General features: G+C 45.1%; 1 protein-coding gene across 1 annotated transcript in view; it reads left to right on the top strand.

Moving 5' to 3' along the window:
- The window catches only part of GNAT1 (G protein subunit alpha transducin 1), a 214957-nt gene extending 193845 nt beyond the window's left edge, over positions 1–21112 (top strand). Inside the window, exon 9 of the mRNA XM_069644137.1 lies at positions 19338–21112. The gene's annotated coding sequence lies outside the window, so the exon portion shown is untranslated. The remainder of the gene's footprint in view (positions 1–19337) is intronic.
- The last annotated feature ends 3076 nt before the right edge of the window (positions 21113–24188 follow it).

Raw genomic sequence — 24188 nt, 5'->3', positions numbered from 1 at the left:
CTCTTCTACGGGTCTGGGGGCCTTGGCCTCCTGCTAGTCTCTTTTGCGCTCAGGATCAGCAAGTCTATATCCCCAAGCATCCAGCCTGCTCCTTGCACCCCACAATCTTTCTTTGAGTTTGCTTGTCCTCAGATGTAACAAGATCACATCCGGCTTTTGTTCGTCAATGAACTCTACGATTACCACATCATCACTGTAGATTTTTAGAGTTGGTGGTAGATCTTTAAGTATTGCCATCAGTCTAGTCCTGTTCAGCACTATCCTTTTTTTGTCTCTCCAAATCCGTTCCAGTTTTAGTGTATGGAAGTATCCGGATGGACCCATATCACCCCGACTCTCCCCATGCTGATATTTTGTCGTTGGCTTTTCTAAATTCCTGTTTCTTGACTTTTTGCGTCCTTGAGAGCTTAGCTGGCTGCCTACGCTCGTCTGGGCTCTTGATCTTTGTCTGGCTTCTAGCTGCTTTAATAGATCTAGGGCCTCATTACGACCCCGGCGCTAAACCATGGTGCTATTCGCACCATGGTCCATGCCCGGGTCCGCCATGGTGAATGGCGGAATTACCGCCCCATTCCAAGGTTGGCGGGGCGGTAATTCCCCATTCACCATGGCCCCTTCCCCATTCCCATTTTTGGCCCATAGGGCTCAATGGGAATGGGGAAGGCGGTAATTACGGCACCGTAAATTACGGTGCTGTAATTAGCTCCTAGGTCCCTTTGCGGGTTGGTTTTTTAATGCCTGCTAAATGCAGGCGTTAAAGTGCAACCCACAAAGGGACCTCGTAATCAGGCGTTAAGGGTTTAACGTCGCCGACACCTTTTACGGCGCTGTTAAACCCTTGTAATGACCCCTCTAGACTCTTTGTTGCACTGTGGGTGCTTTTTCTGCTATCCGAAGAAGTTGTTCGCGAGTCTTGGTTCTTGACGTCTCTCTTTTTTCTCTGTAAACCTTTGGCAAGTGGTCTCGAGATTTTGATCTCCGATGGAGTCTTTTTTCTATGTACCTATCGCGTGGACTCCTTTTGACATTCCAATGTTCATCTTTCGGGTGATGGGACCAATCCTGTCCCTGTTTACCCACTTCGTTTTTCGTTATTTTTTCCTTAGATTTTTTTTCATGTGGGTCTTTCTTTGTTTTTTGTTTTTTTCCTGTTGGGACAGGATCTAGCTGCTTATCTATTGCTTGCCACTCAGATAAGCTGATATTATCCCCCTGTTCATCCTCTTTGATTTCCTCAATTGTTTCTATGAGGTCACTCAAACAGTCACTTGTGTCCAGATCATTTTCCTTCTGTGTATTCAAATCCCCATCTTGAGGCGCATTCTGTTTATTTACGACTTTCTCCTTCAGTGCACTTGACAGATTTATTTCTCTCCTGGGCATTTTTAGGTAGAGGTTCTACAACCTCCTCTGTAGGCAATTTAATGTTTCTTAAGAAGGCTCTAGAGCTGTTAGCTTTGCGCTTGGTTGCCTGTTTTTATGGTTTTCTTTTGGTTAGATCCTTAAAGTTCTTTTTGTGATAGGTCTTCTGAGCTAGTGTTCTTTTTCACAGGTTGCTGTGTAGGTTCCTTGAAAATCGCATAGCTCAATTTAATCTAACCATCATACAAAATCAGCAGACAGTCTGAGTTGGTAGGCCTGGGTACCTTTAAACCCATCCCTAAAACTAGGGGTCCACCTACTTTTTGCTTTGATTTATCTGTTTCAAGATGGTTCCTCCTCAGATCTTCCCGATCATGATCTCTTGTAGGATTCTGTTTTGGATCTATGATCAGGGAGGATTGCTGATTAAGCTTTCTTATCCACTTATGATCGTCAAGAATTGCTTCAATCAAAAGTTGCTTGTCATTTGATTCCTGGCGCGCCAAGTCACACAGGCCGTTTTGCCATTGGTGTGACAGGTCTGACTCTTTCTGCAGTCTTGCATCCAAATGCTTCGTAAAACTTACTATCTCGCCCAGCCCCTCATCAGTTTTCAGAGTTAAGGTGTGTAATGACTGTAAGGTTTCATTAATAGATTCATAAAGTTTCAGAAATGGGGCAAGCGTGATATTCAATGGTGTCAACACCACGTTCTGAGTGTGGACAAAATCATCAATCCTCCCCTTGCAGCATAAGTCACTTATTTTCCCCAGGGACATGTCATCAATCCCTACCGTCTGGGCCTCTTTGGGCTCCCCCTGAGGGAGTTGACATCTATGGTCCGTCTGTCTGAGGCTTGGGTTTTGATGTGCTTTGCCCCATAATCGTGAGGGGTTTGAGTCAAGTTCGTCCATTGAATCCTCCACCTCATCAAGCGCAGCCAATTTATCCTTGATAAATGAAAGGCTTCTCCTTTTTTCCCTTACTATTTTACCTGTGAGATTTGTAATGTCCTGTATTAATTTGGAAGCAAGGCTTGAGTTACTGGGGGTTTCATAAGCCATGTCACTAAGGCCTTTTTGAGAGGCAGTGTCTAGCTGGGGCCCGCTCCCCTGCTCCCTGATGTATTCCACACTTAACTCTGTATTATTGGAAACATCGGAAGAGCCTAAGTGGCTTTGTCGTGCCCCCAGCTTTGGTGTATAACTCAAGGGTCGATTATCATCGGGCTTCTTCTGCTCTTCTTGGGGGTGCGGGTGTCCAACCGGGCTGGTGGATTTATCTTGAGTAACAGGTTGCATCTGGGGCGGGTCTTTCTCTGTTGTTGGAGTTTCTTTTACCAACCCCTTCTGGTTAGTATTTACATCAAGATTATCCATCATTCCCTTTGATTGTATAGGGGGTTCTTCTAGCCTTAATGGATCGTTCAGCACTTCAGGTTCCATGAGTGAAACTTGCCCGTGTATTTCCCACCCTGGCTGCTTTCCTACCATGTCTTTGCCTGCTGGGGCCTCCTTACTTGGGTGCTCGATAATCGAGTTCCCCTGGTGCAGATATATCAGGGGACAGGTCACCTCACCTATCAGACCTTCCCAGCCATGGATCTGCAAACAAGTGGGATCATCCGGGTTCAGACACCCCTCCGTTAGCCTCGGCAGGTGTAATCTGTCCCCCGTATCATTCTGTGGAGTGTGCTGGCTTATATCCCCCAGGGTCATAACAGTCACTGGTATACTCTTTTCTGGGCCAGGTGAAGCCTGTATGGTTGTTTTTACAGACCCACTGGCCTTGCCCACTGAGTCTGTGAATACGTTTTCTTCCATATCTGACGTAGATGTTGAGGGCAGGCCCTTCTCCTTGGCTTTGATTAGGAAGGCAAGGCGGCTTTATTTCAAAGGCAATAAGCCTTTGTTGAGACCGCCCCTGGCCGGTGACAGGCCCCCGGCAGGAGCCGGGTAGGATGCTACGCGCTGCCTTACCTGCTGTCTGGTTTTCACTCTTTCTTCCGCCCCCAGGTGTGAGGTGTCGCTTTTGAGGCGTTCCATCGTAGTGCAGCTCCTCTCTGGGTAGTGAGGGGAAGAGGGTAAATTTATCTCGGCTTAGAGTTTTCGTTCAAAATCACACCCTCCGCCACGCCGCTCCACCAGCAACACCGACAACACCACTTTGGCACCACTTCCGCTCCGCTTACGCAGAAGTGGATGCTTATAAGAGGTGTGTCAGTTCGAGTTCAGGGCTCCTCCTGGCCTTAAGGGGCAAGCTGCACAGCCAGGCAGTGTATCCACGGGTCCGGGTCCCGAGAGAAAAAGTCAATAAAGCGGTGCAAATTGGCGCAGTATCAGAGTCCCACACCGACAACACCACTTTGGCACCACTTCCGTTCGGCTTACGCGGAAGTGGATGCTTATAAGAGGTGTGTCAGTTCTAGTTCAGGGCTCCCTCGGGCTCCTCCTCCTGGCCTTAAGGGGCAAGCTGCACAGCCAGGCAGCGTTTCCACGGGACCGGGTATTGACAGAAAAAGTCAATAAAGCAGTGCAAATTGGCACAGTATCAGAGTCCCACGCCGACAACACCACTTTCGCACCACTTCCTTTGATTTATTGGTGCACGACTCCGCTGAGGGTACTTCTAAGATCAGGATGGAGTCTCTGTAGATCCAGGTAGATGCCCACGAGTTTTCAGCCAGAACCGCGCTAGAGGATATGATGCACCCCTGCAGTGCCAGTGGTCAGAGGGTATTTAGAGATTGCAGGCCAAGAAGGTCGAAGCTCGTTATGCAATGGTTCAAACTGTAGCTGGCCTCGAGACTGGTGAAGCCCTCCCACTCCAAGGGATGAAGTCATCCTGTTTGGATCTTCCCTATCGCACACAAGAAAGGGATGGAGCTGCAGCAGTCACTCATTCAGTTCTAGGGGATCACTGGAGGGGGTTGGAGGCATCCTTATGCTTTATTCTTCTTTGGAATGGATCTTCAAGTTGAATCTGGCTTCTGCTCCAAGAACCTTACATTTTATGCAGGCACCCAGCCAATCGGCATGCATTCCCCATTTAAACTTTGGATCCAAGCAGACATACTGGAGGACAAAGACCTGAGGAGTTTCTATGTGCTCCCAGCTTCCCTTCCTCCCAGACCCACTGGCACCTCTGAGGTGGCTTCACCATGGGAACCCGACAAAGACAAAAGACAGATCAGGACCTCCCCCACCCACTTTGGCACAACAAGGCTCAAGAAAGGATAAGTTGTTGAAAGAAGACAGACACCATTTTAGGTCAATGGTGACCCATATGTCGATTACCGCAGCTGTAAAATTGGAAGAAAACATCCTCTGCCACGAGTCACTCAGATAGACTTATCACTGTAACTAGAAAGTTACAGAAAAAGTGAGAAAAAGCATACAAATGGTCCCCTCAGCACTCCACATAAAATGGGATGTGCTGATCTCCCAAAATGAAAAGTATTGGTAGGATAAAAATGTTTCCCTCTATCCTGGTAACATGTGCTAACACAGGAAAATGTAAATAGAACCAAAGAGGGAAGGTCAAAGAGCTTCCCGAAGCACTGCACAGAAGGTGCAGCATGCTATAATAGTAAATTATAGATGCCGCAAAAAAAGGAGGCAAGCAGGCTCCATTAAAAGTAACCAGAAAGGGTTCCCAGAGTTGCTATAAAAAGCATGACTGAGTGAGGAAAAAGGTTCCCACTCACTCAGGGAGTCAGAAAAAAAAAACAACGGTCCAGGGAAAAGTGCTGGTGGACTCATCAAGTGGGGAGAATTGCACACAAGATGGAAATTCTATCTAACACTCGCCCACCCCCACTTGAAAGTAGTCCCCCATAAGTATGGCCTAAACTTCTTCAACAACCACACAATGGCAAGACATTTATGCTCTATTATTGCCCATTTCCTTTCTCTATCTTTTAATTTTCTGCTGATGAAACAGATGGGGTGCTCCCTGCCCTTGTCATCCAGTTGGCTCAAGACTGCCCCGATACCTGTACTGGAGGCTTGAGTTTTCACAAGGAAGGCATGGTTGTAATCAGGAGCTCTCAGCGCTGGAGCTTGGCATCAGGCATCTTTCAACCCCTGAAAATCCTTCTGACATTCTTCTGTCCATTTCACCTTTTTAGGTTACTTGAGAGAAGAACTGCTATTCAGGGGTGCTGTTATTGTTCCATAGTCAGCAATGACATCTCTGTAGTATCCAGTGAGGCCTAGGAAGGCTCTCACTTGGGTCTGAGTAGTAGGGGTTTCTCATTCCTGTACAGCTTGTTCTCTACTAGGTAAGGACTTGATTTCACCCCCTCCTCCCTCGTTTCTAAGGTAGACCACTTTGCTCTGACCAGGTTGGCACTTGCTGGCTTTAATGGCCAGATTGGCCTGCTGAAGTGCCTGCAACACCTGGGGAAGATGGGAAAGATGTTCCTTCCAAGTATGCCATAGCACTGCAATGTCATTCAAGTATGCCACACAGATGTTCTCTAGCCCATTCATAACATGGTTTGCCAGTCTTTAAAATGTGGCAGGTGCATTTTATTACCCTAAACTGGTAGAGACGTTCTGGCTGGAAAATAAAGGAGTTGTCTCCTTCACACGGTTTGTCATGGCTCTTTGCCAATAGCCTGAGGTCAAGTCAAATGTACTGAGGAGCTTGGCTGAACTAATTCTGTCCACCAGATCATCCGTCCTTGGTAAAGGATGGGCATCAGTCTTATGGCTGCATTCAAGCACTGTTGTACACACAAAATCAAAGTTCTTTAGATCCTGCTTTTGGTTCTAGTGCAACTGGACTAGACCATGCATTGCTGGAGTATCTATTAACTCCAAGGTCAAGCATTTTGTTGACCTCAGTCTTTATGTGATTCCTGACATTATCTGTCATCCATATCCCCTGCTTTTCACAGGGACACTATCACTAGTGTCAATGCTATGCTGGCTCCTACGAGTTAGGCCTAGTGTATTTGAAAACAGAGGGGCAAACTGAGTTAATAGAGCTTTGCTCTGATGACCTTAGGGAAGCTCAAAGGGGCTAAAGCCCACTCCAGCTTGTGGTACTTCTCTATCTGTAAACATAAGGCATGGCAGTAGAAGGACCCACTTCCTGCAAACAGGTTCCTCTGAAGCTCTTATCATGCTCTTCAGAGTACTTTTAACCTCTCCACCATCCAATTGCTTGGGGTGGTAGGCAGTTCAGAACATGTAGGAGACTCCACAGGTTTTCCACATGGCCTGCATGTAGTGGGACATAAAGTGTGACACCCTGTCAGAGACTACCTCCTTAGGGAATTCTACCCTGGTAAAAATACCAATGAAGGCCTTGGCAACTGCCTGAGCAGTGACAGTTCTCATTGGGATTGCCTCATGGAACCTAGTGCCATGGTTCACTACAACAAGTATACACCTGTTGCATGAGGAGGTTGTAGGTTCAATGGGACTAACTATGTTAATCCAAACCCTCTCAAAATAAATTCCCACAACTCTGAGAGGCACCAGAGGTGCCACATTCTTGGCTCCACTTCTGCCAGACATCTGTCAAGTGTGGCAGATTTTGCAGAATCTATCTTCTCCTGCACCCATCTGGGGTCAGTGGAAGCACAATGAGAGCCTCTCTTTGGCATCATTAGTGCTTAGGAGACCATCCAGAAGGACCTCATGTGCTATATACAAAAGCATAGCTCTATCTCTTTGGGGTACCACCAGTCATCTGGGGTTGACTCTACAGGTTCACTATATAGGGGACCATCCTCCCAACAGAGCCTTTGCTTCCCAGAGTCTTGCCCTTCAAGTTGGGACGCTGCTTCCCTGTGCAAGCTTTAAAGAGAGGGACATTCTCTTTACCCCTGATTAAAGTCTGCCCTACAGGGTCTATCTTCTGCAAATATTATTTTCAGATCAGGATTATCTCTAGAATCCAGGTCTTCAAGACAGGGATAAATCTCCCCCACCTCTGTATCAGCAGTAGGTTGGTCTTCTGTTCCAGTCACCTCAGCCTTAGCTGGAGGTGTGGTCACAGGGGTGACACTGAGCTTTTTGGACACATGACCCCTTTTTCCTTTGGAAGGTTTGGGCATGGGGCCCTTTTTCACTTTGAAGACTCTAGATTTCTCCTTGGTCACAGTGGAGAGATCTTGTAAGGTTGCTTCTCTGGCCTGCCTTGTTTGAGTCCTTGTCTTTCGACTTGTGGGGTCTGCAGTGTTGGAGACAACAATCAAGGCCTTCAGGTCATTGCACAACAACACAGTACCATGCACCTCTGCTGACACTGATAGGAATCCTGACAGTCATATCATTGCATTTGATGGTAACAGGCATAAGAAGCGTTTGGATAGGACCTCCTGCAAGTTTGGTGGGCCTTAGCTACATCTTGGGGGTTGAGAAGACTCTCATCTACCACCGTAATGCTGGCCCCAGTGCCTCTAATGGCAGGGGTTTCACAACCATTGATGAGTACACTGTTCTTAAAGTATTCTTTAGTGTTTTCTGGAATGGAGATATTTATATAATGGCTATGTTATTACCGAGACCTAAAAGACACTAATATATCTCTAGCATTAACTCCTATGGGTTCCTCATTAGATAGTGAAAGTTAGCACCTGCTACTGGAGCTTCTCCTTCTTGGGTGAAGGCTAAGGTGGCAGATGGGATCCCCAAGTGTTTACCCTTACATCTGGGATCACCTTTCATGTGGTTAACAATCCCACAAACCACATATATACCAAACGTACTTTGCAATGTATTTTGTTTTGGTACCAACCTCTACCTTGGCTCCATAGTAGTCACTAGCCCTATTGAATTTCTCATGGTGTTTCTGTATATGGTTATGTGTGTGACCCTCTTTGGATGGGGGCTTGTGAAATTCTCTTTCCCTTCCTTTCCTATGATTCTACCCCTCCTCCTTCTTGTTAGGCACCCCAGAATCCTTGTGAGTGGTCCTGTTGGCTACCCACAAGTCAGTAGCAGTCGCTAGATTTTTGGTGTCTAACTCTTTTGAGCTAGCAAGGAGCTGTCTCAGTTCTAGGGAACAGTCATCAAAAATGGTTTCTTGCATAAAGAGATTTTTCATGCCATCAAAGTTTCTCACTTTATGGCCATCAATCCACCCATCTAAGTTCTTTTAAAGGCTCACACGCCTAGGTTGCCCATAACACTCCATCCTTTTTTTCTTATGTTCTATAAACCTTTTTCGATATTGGTAAGGAGTCTTCACATATCTAGCTATAAGAGAATTCTTAACTAAGCTATAGTCCCTTTTATCAGCAGCATTCAATTCCAGAAGCACTTCACAGTCATTCTGGGGAAGCCTAGAAAGAACCCATGGTACAAGTGCGCTATCACTCACATCTTGCATTTCACAAGCAAATTCAAATGCCTTCAATCAATCAATCATATCATTCATAACATCATATGAACTCACAAAATTCTTGTGGAGCCTAGTCTTGAAGATCCTGAAAGCATCAGCCAAAGAATACCCTGAAGAGGAAAAGGAGTTATCAAGAGACATCCTTCTCATTTCTAACTCATGTTGCACCTCCTTCTCTCTGAGGCCATGGTTAATTTCCTTTACTCTGATCTCTAATTTTCCATGCTCTAGTTACAACTTCATCTCACTGATTATTGCTTTTTATTTCTCAATAGCCAAAAGCATCTCAGGAGGTAAGGTGGAGGGGGTGTTGTCATTGGGACATCAGTTGGAGGGAGAATCTGTATTGGCACAGGTCATCCTCCAGTTAAATATCAGCTCCTAGGTTTGAACTTAGATCATAGTCTGCTTCATCCTTCTCTCTTAAATCAATGTGAATAAGATAATTAGTTGATGTTTGTCTACGTTGGGACTTCTGGAAGTCCATTAAGGTTTGGATGAACTCTGGTTTGTTTCCTTTGCAACTAAAATCTCTTTCCTTACACTATTCTTTAAGAGTGTCTACTTTGAGGGAAGTAAGAGCCTCCAGTTTGTAGAAATTCATACTGTAATTCAGTATCCTCACTGCGACAACTCTTGTTCAAAGACAGTCCTAGTGGATGGTTTTCTTAACCACTAGTGTCTCTCAGACTCAGTGTATGACAAACTACACAGTATCCCACCACTGTAACACCAATTGCTGGGGAGTTCTACTAAAGTCCACCTGTGGCTGGGCTTCAGAATACTCACTCTTAGGAGTACAGGGCTCCAACTCTTCGGTTTGGCCTGAACTACCCTAAAGGTTTGGTAGCTATGGGCGAGCAGGCAGGCTTAGTCTTAGGGAGAAGGGCTGTAGGTGAGTACAAAGACCTTTGAGCACACCTATAGTCAATGAAACACTTACACACTGTAGTTATATAAAAATATGGTTAATTTTTATAGGGAAATGTTAAATTCAATATGCAATTCAGGTAAGTAAACATAGTTCACACAATGAGGTATACCTATTAGATAGTTACTGTAGCAATACTCAAAGCAATAGTAGACATTTTGAAGAATAACAGGTAAGCTGTAAGAAGTTACTTCAAGTTATTGAATCATCTCATCAACCAACATTTACTAGAAAGAGCAAAACTGGAGAGTAAATAACTTTGTGTAGGCCTTAACATTAGAATTCCAACCCTTTGTGGGGAATGAATGTCTCAAAAGTCAGAAGGGGGACAATGGGGGACCAGTGACACATGAGCGGTATAACAAAGTAAGGCAGACGTTCTTAGAAGATTTTTTCCGTAGCAGGTAAGTAATGGAAATGGAATTCAAAAGGTTCAGGGGGTTTAGGTAGGCCACCTGGAAGATTTCAACCTCTAGGATGGATGTACTGAGGCCTGGGAGAACACGGTTGGGTCATCCACCCCAAGTTGGCAACACAACAACTGTCTAAGTAAGTACCCAGGAGTGTGACAGTACCTTATTCAGTCAAGAACAACAAAGTCATCGGTGGGTCCCCGATCTAAGGCGACAACAGCTCTAGTCCCGGTCTCTGGCCTTGCTGGCTGGAGGAAGAACGTTTGGTGGGAGCAGAAGGTCCGACTAGGTCACAGGTTTGCCCAGCAGATGATCATCACAGCACTTGGTTGTGGAGGCTTGAACCAGGCTTCGTAGCAACGATGGTTGTCACCCGGCAGATTTCCTTCAATTTCTCGGTCCAGGACTCAGCTGAGGGAACTTCTATGATCAGGATGGAGTCTCTGTAGGCCCAGACAGATGCCCATGTGTTTGCAGCCAGAACCAAGCTTGAGCAGTCAATGACATGCAGCAGTGACCGAGGTCCCAGGTTATTCAGAGTTTGCAGGCCTGGAAGGTTGCATCTTGTCGTGCGGGGGCTCAAACTGTAGCTGGTCTCGAGAATGGTTAGGGCCACCAGTACAAGGGAGGAAGTCATCCAGTGTGGATCTTCACTGTCTCACAGAAGAAAGGGCTGGAGCTGCAGTGGACCCTCAGTCGCCTCTGCTGGTCACTTCTTCTTTGGAATGGATCTTCCAGTGATTGAATCTGGCTGCTGCTTCAAGACCCTGACCTTTTATGCAAGAACCCAGCTAATGAGATATAGTCACAACAAAGTAGTCCAAATCGAACAGCGCTCTCCAGCTCAATGGGGTGATTGACTGGAGCCTCACACACCCAGGAGCCCATCCCTGCCACTGCAGCCACCTTCAGTGGGCAATCAGTATAACCGCAGCACAGGTAATCTAGTTGCTCCAATTCACTTACTATTAGGGTACCCCATGTTTTCTGTGCCCCCCCCAGTCTAGTCCAGTGTCTGTTTTGGGTTTGGGTTTGGGGTTATCTTGTTCCAGCTGAGCAGATGGAGGAGAGAAATTATACTGGCCAGGGCAGCTGACCACATTTCCAACAGGGTAGTAGCTTCAGTAGGCAACGAGGCCGAACGCTGTTTGCCTTTGTGCGATAAAATCGAAGCAGTAAGAAAGCCCCACCTATAGCGTGCACCCTTCTCCCTGAGTTGGGGAGCCAATGGGTGATGGGGCGCTATGCTTCTGGACCATTACTCTGGACCATTACTCTAACCAGGTCATGGTACAACTGCAGTTTAGCTCCCCAAAATGACAAGTATGGGAAGCTGCTCGCTGCCTCCATTATCTTCTGCTTGTCTGAGAAGAAGTAGAACTGGTTTAGGGTGCCAAGGAAAATGTTTGATCACTCTCTGGATGTTCCATAGAGGTGATGTGTTCGATCCAGAAAATGGTGGCATCACCTGTGAGTTTGAGGCGAGAGTGGAAGAACGTCAGACATAATCCGCATGATCCTTATCTCCCGCTGAGCGGGTAACACCACGAAGTTTGATGTTGTTTCATCTCGAGCGGTTTTCAATGTCCTCCTGCTTGCCTTTCAGTGCTGCATATCTGCTTTCAAGATCCAGAAGATATCAGGATGCATCTGTTGTTTCCAAGGCATAATCACAGGCCGTGTCCTCAATCTCCCCTTTATGATGTTCCACCTCCTCAACTCGCTTGTCCAGTATGATAAGTTTAGACGTGAGTGCTGGCATGCGATTATGAAATTCCTTCTTCATCTCACCCAGCAGGGCACGTATGTCCGATTTAGTAGCTGGAAGAGCTGAGTCGTTCCCCTTACCTGCAGGGCAGTGCACTGCCACCACTGTAGTGTCAGCCTTTTGGGCTTGCCCTGAGCATGAAGCATAGTAGCAATGTTGCTTCTCTGACATTGTTGGGCCCCAGAGTAGGTTAGGCAGGGGAGAGAAATGGGATACCCACCAGAAGAGCTCGCCCACAATTCCCCAGTGTAATCACAACACAAAACCCAGGCTCCATCTGCACATAAACCAGGGGAGTATTTGCACATGTTCCAATACAGTCAGTGGGGTAGACTCGGTGGAGTCATGACTACAGTACCAGGTGCATCAGCATAAAAGCAACAAACAGGGGGCCCAGGAAGCAGCATGTCAGTATCCACAGTCCTCAAAGTGGTGGCACTGTCCCCACGAAGGAAGCTCCAACATGAGATTACCTCAGGTCCTTGAGCACATCCAGTCCGACCCCACAATATCAGCCAAAGAGGAGGCCATCTAGAATCCATTGCTGGAGAAGGAGATGGCAATCCCAGGTCAAAGTAGTTAAGGGAATGTGTGAGGGCCCATGTGAACAGCCAGAACTCACTGCATCTCTCCCTGCTCCTCCTCAGCATTCTGGCTGGGCAGCCCAGTTCACGGTTACCAGCATAGTTGTGTACCTCCTTTGCGGGACATCTGGTAGGGAGCTGTGCTGTGGATGAAACAAGTTGTTCCACGTGATGCTGGGAGCACTGGCAGCCAACCCTGGACAAAGCACAAAGCCCTAGGCCCTTTCTCAGCATTCCAGCTGGGCTGCACACCTTGTGGGTGCCATTTTGCCTCCGGCACCCTCTCCACACTCCGAGCAGCCAGATGAGTTCACCATTATAGTGGGATCCACTGAGCCTCTCGGAAGAGTAGGATGTGCTCCACCCATTCACAACACGGGCCCCAGAACCTCGGACCCTCTCAAGTCAGGCTTTCCCAGCCTCAGGTTCAGTGCTGCACGGAATCTCTCAGGAAGCCACCCTACTCAAGCGCTCTCCAGGCCACGGCCCTTTAAAAAATGTTTTAGCTGATTTCAATTGTTTATTATGCCATGTGGCCAGAGTGCCCCACCTCGTGTGGGTGAGGGACAGTGATGCCTCTAGTGATATCTAGTGATGTCTTATACTTCCAGGTCATGGACGCTATCAACAAATTAAATAAATAAATAAATACATGAATAAAATAAATGTATTGTACTCGGTGCAGTCTGGGTCACTGAGTGGCTACACATGTTTTTATTTGTCTTCTATTGCATTGTTGAGACACAGGAGACTTGTCCCCAGCCTCTATTTAAAAGCAGGATGTGTGAAGGCACGCCTAGGGCCATCCGGTATGTTCTGTTATGCACCTAGGCCGGGCCTTCGGTTGCCATTTCTGTTAATTGATTGATTGATATTGATTGATATTTTATTTCTATCGCGCTCGTACACAAGTGTTTCAGAGCGCGACAAGGCAAGGGAGGGGAACAGGGGAGAACACAACAGCGATCTTACTAGGCCCAGTGACATTGAGAACGCGCAAGTGCATGGGAGAGGGGGGAGGGGAAAAGTGCATGGAAGGGGGAGAGGTGGAAAGTGCGAAGCAGAGGAGAAACAGATAAAAAACAATAAATAAATAATAAAAGCAACAAACAGTGGTAATGCAGCCAGCAATTTGCACGTGCTAGGTTTAAGGCAGCAGACAGGGTCGGTCTGATAAGTGCAGGAAGAAAAAAGGGGGGGCTGTATGGGTACAGATACAGACCCCAGTGCAAGGGGTGGCCCGGAGGCAGTGCGGGAGGGTGGCAGGATGAGCAGGTACCTGGGCCCAAAAGACAGAGGGTGGCCAGGTGCATGATGCCAAGAGAGAACAGATCAGCAGGGGAGAGGGGGAGCGAAGGCAGAAGAAAAGAGGAAGGTCTTGAGGTGCTTCCAGAACGGGAGATGGTTCTCCTCAAGTTTTAGAGTGGCAGGGAGGCTGTTCCAGAGGGAGGCCCCAGACGAAGACAGAGATCTACCCCAGCTCGTTTCTTAGAAAAAAGACTGACCCTGAGTGAGTTGGAGGTAGAGGAGCGAAGAGCTCGAGAGGGGAGGTATTTGCGGAGGGATAGCTGAAAGTATTTTGGACCCAGGCCCCAGAAATCCTTGTGGACAATGCAGAGGGTTTTGAATGTAATCCTTGCATCCACTGGGAGCCAGTGGAGAGATTTCAGAGCTGGAGCGATACGATCCCATGGCTTGAGGCCAAGGACAAGTCTTGCAGTCCTGTTCTGGATTAGTTGCAGAGGGCGGAGAGTAGAGGCAGGTAGATTTAGAAAGAGGCTGTTACAATAGTCCAAGCGAGAGAGAACCAGAGCTCGAGATACCATGAGCTTCTGGGGGAAGGAGAGGAAAGGCATAGTACCTCTTAAAGATAACATTTCCGTGTCTACATCTCTACTGATTTTTGGGGCATTGTTTTCTTCAAATTCTAAATAACTCACCATGTCAAGGTAAGAATTAAGTATGACATCCTGCAGCATGAGTTTCTTTCAGAATGAGGTGTATTACAAACATTCATGGATTTTCAAAGACAGCAGGGATCAAGATACCTCAGCAGAGACTAGAACCGTGTTAAGGTGCATGCTTGTAAACGGCAGATCAGCATTGGCTGATCACTTTGCATTCCATAATTATTTATTGAATACTTATTTGGAAGTGCTTTTTCTTATGGGCATGTGGTTACGTGATTGAAATCAAATGCTGCCAAATGATATCGTAGCACACCAATATAAGATCTCGTTACAATCGTGTAAATGAAACCAGGACGTGGATAGCTATTACCTATAAAAAGTAATTCTCAGCATCACTGCTTCCTTCTATTTATATTTCTGGTTTATAAAGTCTTTTACTGCAATTGCTTTACACAACCCCAGACGTCAATTCCAAAATTGACAATTTTGGTTCAGATGGAAAGTCTGTCCTCAAAGTCTAGCACCCTTACTTAAGTTCTCCCACACCTTATTCTTTAACTCCAATATCTCTATTTTCTCCAAAACTCCTAAATATGTATATTCAACTTCTCATCTTTTTAATCAGACATTCATAGGTTCAGGTTTTAAATGAAGCAGATGATACCCAGTTGCTGATAAAACTGCCAGGAAATAGAGAACTGAACTGTGCAGAGGTTAGAAGTTGCCTTTCAGATATAAGATGTCGGATGAGCATACATATTTTGGAAATCAATACATGACAACACAGAATTATTTGCAGTAAAAGATATATCAGACCACTGGTATTCTATGTACTGGATCTGGGAATCCTGATGGTTTCTAACCTATCTTTTGAGTCTATCAGGTTTTACAGGTGGTTAAGAGCTGCCTTTTCCAACTAGGAAAGTGGAAACATCTTCTGCCCTGTCTGTCTTTTCCTCATACAATCATAGCCATTAGTGCTTTTGCTTAAGCACAATTAGATGTTGGAAATAGTATTTGCTTCGATCTTGCCAAAAGATTATTGTTACGGCTAAAGAGAGTTCAGAATTGCGCTGATAGAATGATTCTCAAGGTGAAACAGTTTGATTCCATCTTGGCCGGCTTATCCTCATTACATTGGTTTCTGGTGTGTAAATCCTTATGCATTGTGTGTAACTCTCCGTATATATTAGCAAATCCCATATTTGTTCACACTGTGCCAAGACGCCCACTCAGATCTGCATCCCGTTTCCCTCTTTAGAGAAATATTGTTGGCCGCTACTTGTCTTAAGTTGTAGCTAAAGACTGCACTACTTCTAGAACTGAGATCCGATGCTTTCCTGAGTCTTTTCAGAAAACACCTTCAAATCTTTTTATTTAGGAAACTTGTGTCACAATATTGTAAACTAGGTTTCCACAAATTATGGTTTGTTCATCTGTCCATGCCTGACTTCTTTTCTGCTCTTACAGCGCCCCGAAGTACTAATGGTGATATGCTGTGCTTTATTAAAAAAACATAAACATTAATCTAACCTTATGTTCAGACCGTGGTGAACACACAAATGGGGGTTTGACACCTGCGTTTTTAAACTTGTCATCAGTGGGTTCCATGACAGTATGGGTGAGATGACCATATGACTATAGCAGGGATTCCCATTCTGGAAAATTCTGTGCATGATATCCTATTGCCAGTGAAGCTTTGGTGATTGGATGGCTTCCTGAGGGCTGCTACTACCCATTGCATTGCACTTGCAACTTTTAAATGTTTGGAGTTGCTTTGAGCTACTTTTTAAATCTGTATTTAGAAGCCAGTATTGATGGTAAAACAATTTGCAGACATAACTAAAACACAACCCTCAATATTTGTCAAGCAATAACAAATCATATGTACAATACAATCAGGCACAACTTTACACACACTTTAATCCATCCATTAGTTGCAAAATACACATGACAGTTTCTTAATAATTGACAAACATTAATCCAAAACATTATGAAGTCAACAGCATTAATCAATCGATATCATATCCGATGAAAACATATTAAAATGGATCAGCACAGCATTATCTATTAAGAAAATGTCACGTTGAAATAAATCTCTGAATGGAAACTGCTTATGCTGCAAGTATAATGCAGGGCAAGAGCATGCCCAAGAATTCTGCTCTTAATCTGCACAAATTACGCATGTTTCTTCCTCACTAGATCCTGGCATCTCGATTGTATTCAGCTTGTTATGTTACGTTAAGAGTTTTTTATACTGTGCCATTCACCACTACAGTTGATCAACTTACCGGCTGGGGCCGAATTGTGCCCTCCCCAGTGGTAAACAGATCTTCGCCTCAGAGATAATACAACAGAGCAGCAAAGAAGGGTAAAGGTTCATGGGGGAGAAAATGTAAATATGCGTGGAAACTGTGTACATGTGAGAAGGAGATTGAGGTGTATGGGTGACGCTTGTTATAGATTGCATGGATGTAAAGTCAATGTTAGATGATCAAAGCACGACTCTGACCAGGAAAGGGCAATTGCTTAATGCTCCAGCAAGTGAGTGTATACACGCGAGGGTCGTTTTTTGTAATTAGAGGAAAGTAGTGAAATTAGTCAGTCAGAAAATGCTTACTTGATGGCATTGAGATGTTCTTAAGTATATGCTTTAACTTTGGAGGTTTATTTTTTCAGTAAGTGTTACTGTTACCAGACGAACCCCACAGAGATAAACCTCGACTTGCCCAGCTGTTTGTCAGAAGTAACTTAGCCCAGAGTATACAGTGCACAAGGCAAATGAGGTGTACACAAGGGTGATGAAGAATTAGGCTCTTGGCATTCATTGTATGATATATTGATTGAAAGTGCAGTTTTTGCACAGCTCAGGTTTTCTGTACAGTGGGATGTATTTGTTACATGACTGTCACCACATAAGGTTATGATATGCGTGTTGCTTGTAAAGAGCTCTATGCCACAGTAAGGTCACCAGACACCACTGAGGGTGAGGAGATAGGCACGAGTATTTGAAGCAGAAAACGGACAATTTAAGTATCTGTGCTATTGGCTGAGCAGTTTTGATGCCAGAAAGGGCAGACAGCTCCTGAGAGGGAATAACATTCACGGTCAGTTATGGCTGGTGAATATGTTCAGTGAAGAGACTTATATATTTCCTCAAATTAGCCTGAGTGACCAAATATTTCTACATTTTATTCATTCTGCATCCACAATCTATCTATGCCAATACTAATGATCACAGTAAATCATTTGCATGAGGTTGTAGCCACAATCTGTCTATGTCAATAATGGTCACTGTAAATCATGTGCATGAGTCTGTGACCACCATCTGTCAATGGCAATAATACATGGTAATTGTAAATTAATTACTCGACTGTTCAGGCAAAATCTATCTATGGAAGTAATAATGTTCTATGTAAATCACCTGCATGAGGTTGCATCCACATCTGTCTATGCTTATAATATTAGATAATGTAAATCACTTGCATGGGACTGTGGCCACAGTCTATTCATGCCAGTTATAGGTGTCACTATAAATCCCTTGCTTGAGGCCGTGACTAAATCCACAAATCAGTATTGCTTCTGCCCCAGGCCATCACTGTACAAAGCCTTCTTAGGCACATGCATGCATTGCATTCAGGCTTACACCCATACTCAGACACCCACACACTCACTGTGAAATGCAGTAAAAAATAAACAAGCATTTCTGACCTTGTTTGAAGGGTAGACATGCAAGTAGGAACATCTGTTAGCACTGCTGCTCTCCCACTTCAAAATCAATGCATGAAAAGTTAGTAAATGAACACTTCATGCATTGCACCTTCCACTGCAGTGCCTATTCCAAACAGGTGCAGTGGGAAGGTCTTTGATTTCTGCGAATTTCGAAGCACCTTGCATTTGTGGATTTGGGATTTGCATTGAAATGTGTAAAGGGGGATAAAAGGGCATCTTAATGAGCGCATCTAAGGTACGCACAGTCAGATGCCCTTTGCGGATTTAGGTGCACCTTTTTCAGTGCAAGGGATGATATTACAGTGTGCGATTGTTATCTGAATCAAAATATAGCCTTTTTATAATAACATGCTTCTGCCATATTGATTTACTGAGATTGGATCCTTGATCGATGCAGCAGTTTTAGCCTGCCCATCTGCTGCCTATGGAGAACAGCCTGGGCATTCATACTTGCTACTAAATGGTGAAACGAATGTTCTTGTAAAGCCCTTGTTTGGTTTTAGATTAGAAATTGCATGGTGTTACATCAAGGAGACTAAGGAGGAACACATGCAATTTCTTTAAATCTCCCAGCAGCCTAGACACTAACTCCAGATTCCACAATCTCTCTCTTTTCTGTTCTATCTTTTTCTTTTCCACCAGGTCTCTTTACTACTGTCTTGTTACACATTTCTTCCATCGCCACCTCCTTTTCTTATCTTTCTCTTCCCCACTATTTAACATGTTTCCTACCAATACTGTCTTCTGTCACAATTCTCAGAACTCTATATTTGTCTCCTTATTCCTCTTCCATTTCCGGCCATTCCTCACTCTCTACCTTCTCATTCTCAGTGAGTCTACCCTCCTTTTGTTGATATCCTTCCAATGTATGGTAATAACCCTAGGTGCTGTACTCCATCTTTATCTACGTCTTTGATGTGTAGCTTTCCACGACTCCTTCCTATCTTTGTTACCTGTTTCCCTCCCATAGCTCCTATTACTTTGTTCTACCATATACCTTCCTGATTATCCCTGTCTTTTTTTTATACTTTAACTTTAACAAACTCACTGTCCTCCTCCTCGCCTTCATTCTCTCGCTTGTTGCCTCTTTCCCTCCAACCTCTTTATCACGCTGACCACCACACATTGCTACCACTCATCACTATCCATCAACTATGAGTTTCTCCCAACTTTAGCCTTGACACAAGTTCTTCAAGCTTCATAATTTGTACAATGGATTTTATTTAGAAATACATAAAAGTAATTCTTTGTGTCTTCTTCTTCCACCCTTTTCCCTAGGGATTCATAGGATGTATGACACGAGTAGCGTTGTTTCACCCTCCTATAAAATGAAGGTGCATGGGGGGGGGACTGCCTCCCTGCATAGCAGCAACACCACTTTCCGCTTGTCCTGTTTCACATGCTGATGATGCAAGAAGACATTGCTTTCCCAAAGAAACAAACTGTGACTGATTACCTCCATGAAACTCTCAAGATATGCAGAGAGAGGGCAGAGCCACGCACACAGCTGTCTATGCAGGCTTGTCCAGGTGGACTCCCACGCTGCGGAAGAGATTTCCAATGACACTCATCCACAGCTGCAACCTTCTTCAATATGGGGACCTGGATGCCAAGTTACACTTGGGCTTAATCTCCACCCCTCTATGCATTGATGCAGCCCAGAAGTAGTGTACAGTGTTTGCATTTATTTACTTTAAAGTAATGCAGGTCATCCCCAGAAGAATGCATTGAATAATGTGGTGACCCAAAGAAGATGAATGTTTGAAACAATATAACCTACGCAAGTTCAATACTTTGTAGAGACAGCAACACTTTGGTTTATGTTCTAATCATAACAAGTCACGGTGGGACAGAGATCTGTGAGAGTGTGAGATACCTGTCTTTAGTGGTTAGATCTATTCCTCTGATGGCTGCCCGCTCTTCATATCAGCGTTGCTTATCACTGGGATAGCTACTTTTCTCAGGGACCTGATACCACAAAGAAATCTGCCCAGAGCTGTTGTATAAAAAGCAGATGACACTTTTTAGCCCTCTAAAGGCATCTTTCCCAAAGCCATTCCTGTTCTCCTGCGTGTGCGGTAGATCCATTTTAGAGAGCATCCCCTCAATCATTGTCAAGGGATTCCTAGACCATGAAGGAGAAATAGCACAGCCATGAGTGGGTTTGTGGCTCAATTGCTCACAAGTGGGCCAATTGTTCACAGCTTAGCCTCTGTGCTTTCCAATCTTGTTGAGACCGTTACTCACTGATCATTCCCCCATGTGCCCCTTTGGTGCAGTACATTCAATTTGTGCCAGGTTGGCTTATTTCATGGCTCTACTTTTTGCACAGATCTCTGTTCTAATATGGCACGTTGAGGGGCCCCCTTTGCACACACGAATCCAGCTTTCGGAATCAGGCAGTAAAGACCTGGTTCTTGCTTACAGCACATCATTTGCAAACTTCAAACCGTGTGACAGAACCCTTGTCAACAATGGGAGAATGAGGACAGTCTACATGTGCTGAGCAGGCGCTTTACTAGCTCAGTAGTGGGCTGGCTTCTTTTGATGTTCCATGCTTTTACAGCTCAAAGAAGCCTCATGTTTTTTACCTTACCGTTTGCACCTCCCAGGCAGTCGGGGAGCCAAGGCAATTCTCTTGTCTTTCATCACCAACCCCTGCCTCCCGTGAATCAGTTCATCCATCAAGCCAGGAAATATCTGGCCTACTCAACTCTTACAATAGGACAACTGGTTTATTCAAGAGCATCATTCTGCTTCAGTTCATCTTTATGTGTTCTAGTCTGAACCGCTCGTCGGGTGTAGGAGTCAGTGTGTCGGCAATACTGGAGCTCCAAATAAAAAATAAAAAATAAATCCTCTCTGTCTGAAACTGGGCAATGGTTTTCCTTAATTATGTGGTAGCAGTCATGATATTTAGTTATCTAGATTAGGAACTACGTCGCTTGTTTCGCTTCTTTGGAGGAGCCATACTCAGGCTCAAGAATACAGAATGAAAGATTGCTGGTGCTGCCCCTTTAGCTGCAAAGCTTGAATAAACAGGATGAAATTGACACGTGTTTGTGGTTTATTTCCAGCCATATTTACTGTTTCAGTCCTTGTAATGGCGGCTAACGCCTGAGGGCAACGGGTGGGGAACTGTTCACCTTTTAAGGACTGTGGCGAGCTCATTGGTACCTGGCTGGGTTCACTGGACATTCCTGTGGTCTGTGTTAATGAGAAAAAGACTCAAAACTGTATTCTGGGGTGGCTCTTTGCAATAGCCAACTCTGAAGATGTTATTTTAAGATGCACTCAGATCTAAGCTTGCACTTGTAGAATTAGGGTCATCAGTGCGCCAGTGCAGTACCAGAAAAGCATGGCAAAGCTGCACAAAGGTGCGTTGCTAGCTTGGAAACCCCATGAGTGCAAACAATGTTTTGCTAGCTAGTGTTTAAGGGAGCCACACCTGTGGCTAAATGATGTTTCCTTGCAATGGGTCTTGGCATTCCCTGGGAGCATCAGCGTGCTGATCAGCCGGCTACAGATAAGGATTGTAAAGTGGTCTTATATAGCACCCTGCTGCTATGCTTGTTGGCCATACCATGTGTAGCTCGGTAGGAAAAGAGGGAAGGGGGTTGTTAGTGGGATGGCAGGTGTGAAACATGACATATTGATGGGGGTAGGTTGGAAGTACCTGTGACCTGAGTGTCTTTCTGCTTCTACGGGGTTGGCAGAGAAATTTGGGATCATGGTATCCAAAAGGGAAGCCCAATATCTGATAGCCTACACGCTTTGTGGGGCCTGTTGTCTTCATTCTGCGCATCCTCTGCAGTGTTGAATCTTCTCTGCAGTCGACATTGTACATCTTATCAGCGTTAAGGAATGAGGTCTCCTGATGGACTACTGACAGACACTCCAATGAGGTCTCCTGATGGACTACTGACAGACACTCCATGAACCATACCGTTTGATTTGACTAACGGTTAATAATTTGCCTAAACCTCCACCCTCACTTTGTGCCTAATGCTTGTATGTTTATGGTGAGTACCAGCTTCATGTGTCCAGAATACTCTTCCCCTTGTCTTGTAGCCAATCATTCATGGTTAGCCACCTAATAGGTTGATTATTCTGCCAATTGGAATATTTAAAAACTATTGGGGCACTGTAGGGCCTTTTCAAGGGCCTGGAATCCGTGTCACCCCATAATTAAACCTATAAGAGTCTGCCACAGAACAAAGCTATCATTTCATACCCTACGATTAGTGCAAAGACACGAAGCATCATTTATTATTTATTTCTATTGTATTTGTACGGTATTTATTGAGTATGAACCTTGCCTCAGAACAGGGTACAATTCAAAACAGAATAAATGAATACACTGCATGCTTAATGTGATTCCTGAAGCAATATTACAGGAATGGAAAACTTTTAGCTATTCTCTTTTACTGTATTTTGTACAATTCAAACAATCAGTTTTTAAAAATGGCAGCATCACCCATGACAACTTCACTTACACCACCGTTCCTCTGTTCCCCTCGAACAGGGGCATGCTGATGACTATGGTGCATCTGCCCCCCCGAACGCCCTCCCCCAAAATGGCCCACTGTCCTGGTTGCTGCCTGGGGTAGCCCAAATTTGGTCTCTGCAAGTATGAAAATGACTCGTGCCCCCTTGCTCGAATTCCTATTGATAGCCATTACTGCAAAGGGAAACCAGGCCATTGTTTGCATCTGACAAGTTTATTTGGGTTAGACGTCCTGCCTTTTGTTTCAACATTTGCTCAGTTTCGAATACTTCCAGCAGAGGTTTACAAAATATAACTTCGATGGTTTGGGCAAGAAGTTACCCCTGGCTCTTCATCTGAGAAGCATCATAATCCCTTTTGCCCACTTCACTGGTGATCCCACCCATCACTGCAAGCTCTGATCCATAGCCCGTCCAGTGCCAGCCTTCACTGTCAGCACACCTTCTACTCTGAGACCAGCAAAGCTCGCCATCAACCATCTTCCTCTAGCTCACAGAAGCTCACCCCCCTCAATGACTCTAGGCAATGAGGCTCAAGTGTGCCGCTCTGGAACAAATGCTGTTAATACTGGCACCAGCATTTGTTCCAGACCGGAACACTTCAAGTTTGCCGGTGGGGGCCACGGATCCCCCGACAGACCTGGCCTGCCAGGAGATCAGGCACTTACCGGCAACTAAAAGCTGCAATTACTAGCACCGGTAATACTGGTGTGGTAATTGTGCCAACAATATCACATGGAGTCCCGTGGGACTCCATGGGAATGGGAACTTACCAGCATTCTGCTGCCCTTAATATCCCAGTAATTCTGGGATATCAGGCGGCTGAGATGGTAAAGGGCAGTTTCCTGGTAAATTCTTAATGAGGCCCAATGACTACTAGAAACAGCTCTCCTCCTGGACTGAATGGCCTGGTGAGTGATTCTATCGTACAGCAGGGCCGATTTAATGTATTATACATTCCGAAATAGATGCCTGGTCAATACCCGTTGAAAGTGCAGCAATACATTGCAGTTATGTTAACTGTAAACATGAGTCAAAGGAGGACACACTTTCAAAAAACTGAAAAGGCCCTGTCACTTGACATTGCATGTGGGTCAGTAATGTACAGCACACCTGGTTTCAGCTCCAACCCCAGCATCTTCATCAGTGCATGCACACAGTGGCACTGTTTCACCAGCTCCCAGGCCACAAATTGCTGCAGTTGATTGCATGACCTTCTGACCAATCACGCCGCAGCATATATTTGACTTATTTGTTCATTAGCCTTTTTTTATAGGGGAAAATTATGCCATGTGAACTTTGCGAGGGCGCGTGAGAGTCCAGTTAAATGATGGACTCCAGAGGCTTGGTGCCCACCTTTAGCCCAAATATTTTACTCATTCTAGTCAGTGTACATAAAAACAGGAGAGTGCAACAGAGAAGCTCACAATGTGTAATGCACAAAGTACTGTAGTGCTTAATCAGTGAAACATCCCAAGGAGCTCTGTTGTCTTGAAATACATTGTTTGATTGATTAAGGGGTTGAGCACAGCCAACAAGGGTGAGAGCCTCAAATAGCTGAATCACTTAGGTTTTGTATCCATGCTGGGCAATACTTGTCCATCTGAAAGTTGCTAATTCACA

The sequence above is a fragment of the Ambystoma mexicanum genome, chromosome 2p, assembly GCF_040938575.1.
Source record: "Ambystoma mexicanum isolate Mex_15411 chromosome 2p, UKY_AmexF1_1, whole genome shotgun sequence".
In the NCBI taxonomy this organism is placed as follows: domain Eukaryota; kingdom Metazoa; phylum Chordata; class Amphibia; order Caudata; family Ambystomatidae; genus Ambystoma; species Ambystoma mexicanum.
The sequence above is the reverse complement of the archived record's forward strand: the minus strand, read 5'-3'. Positions and strand labels throughout refer to the sequence as shown.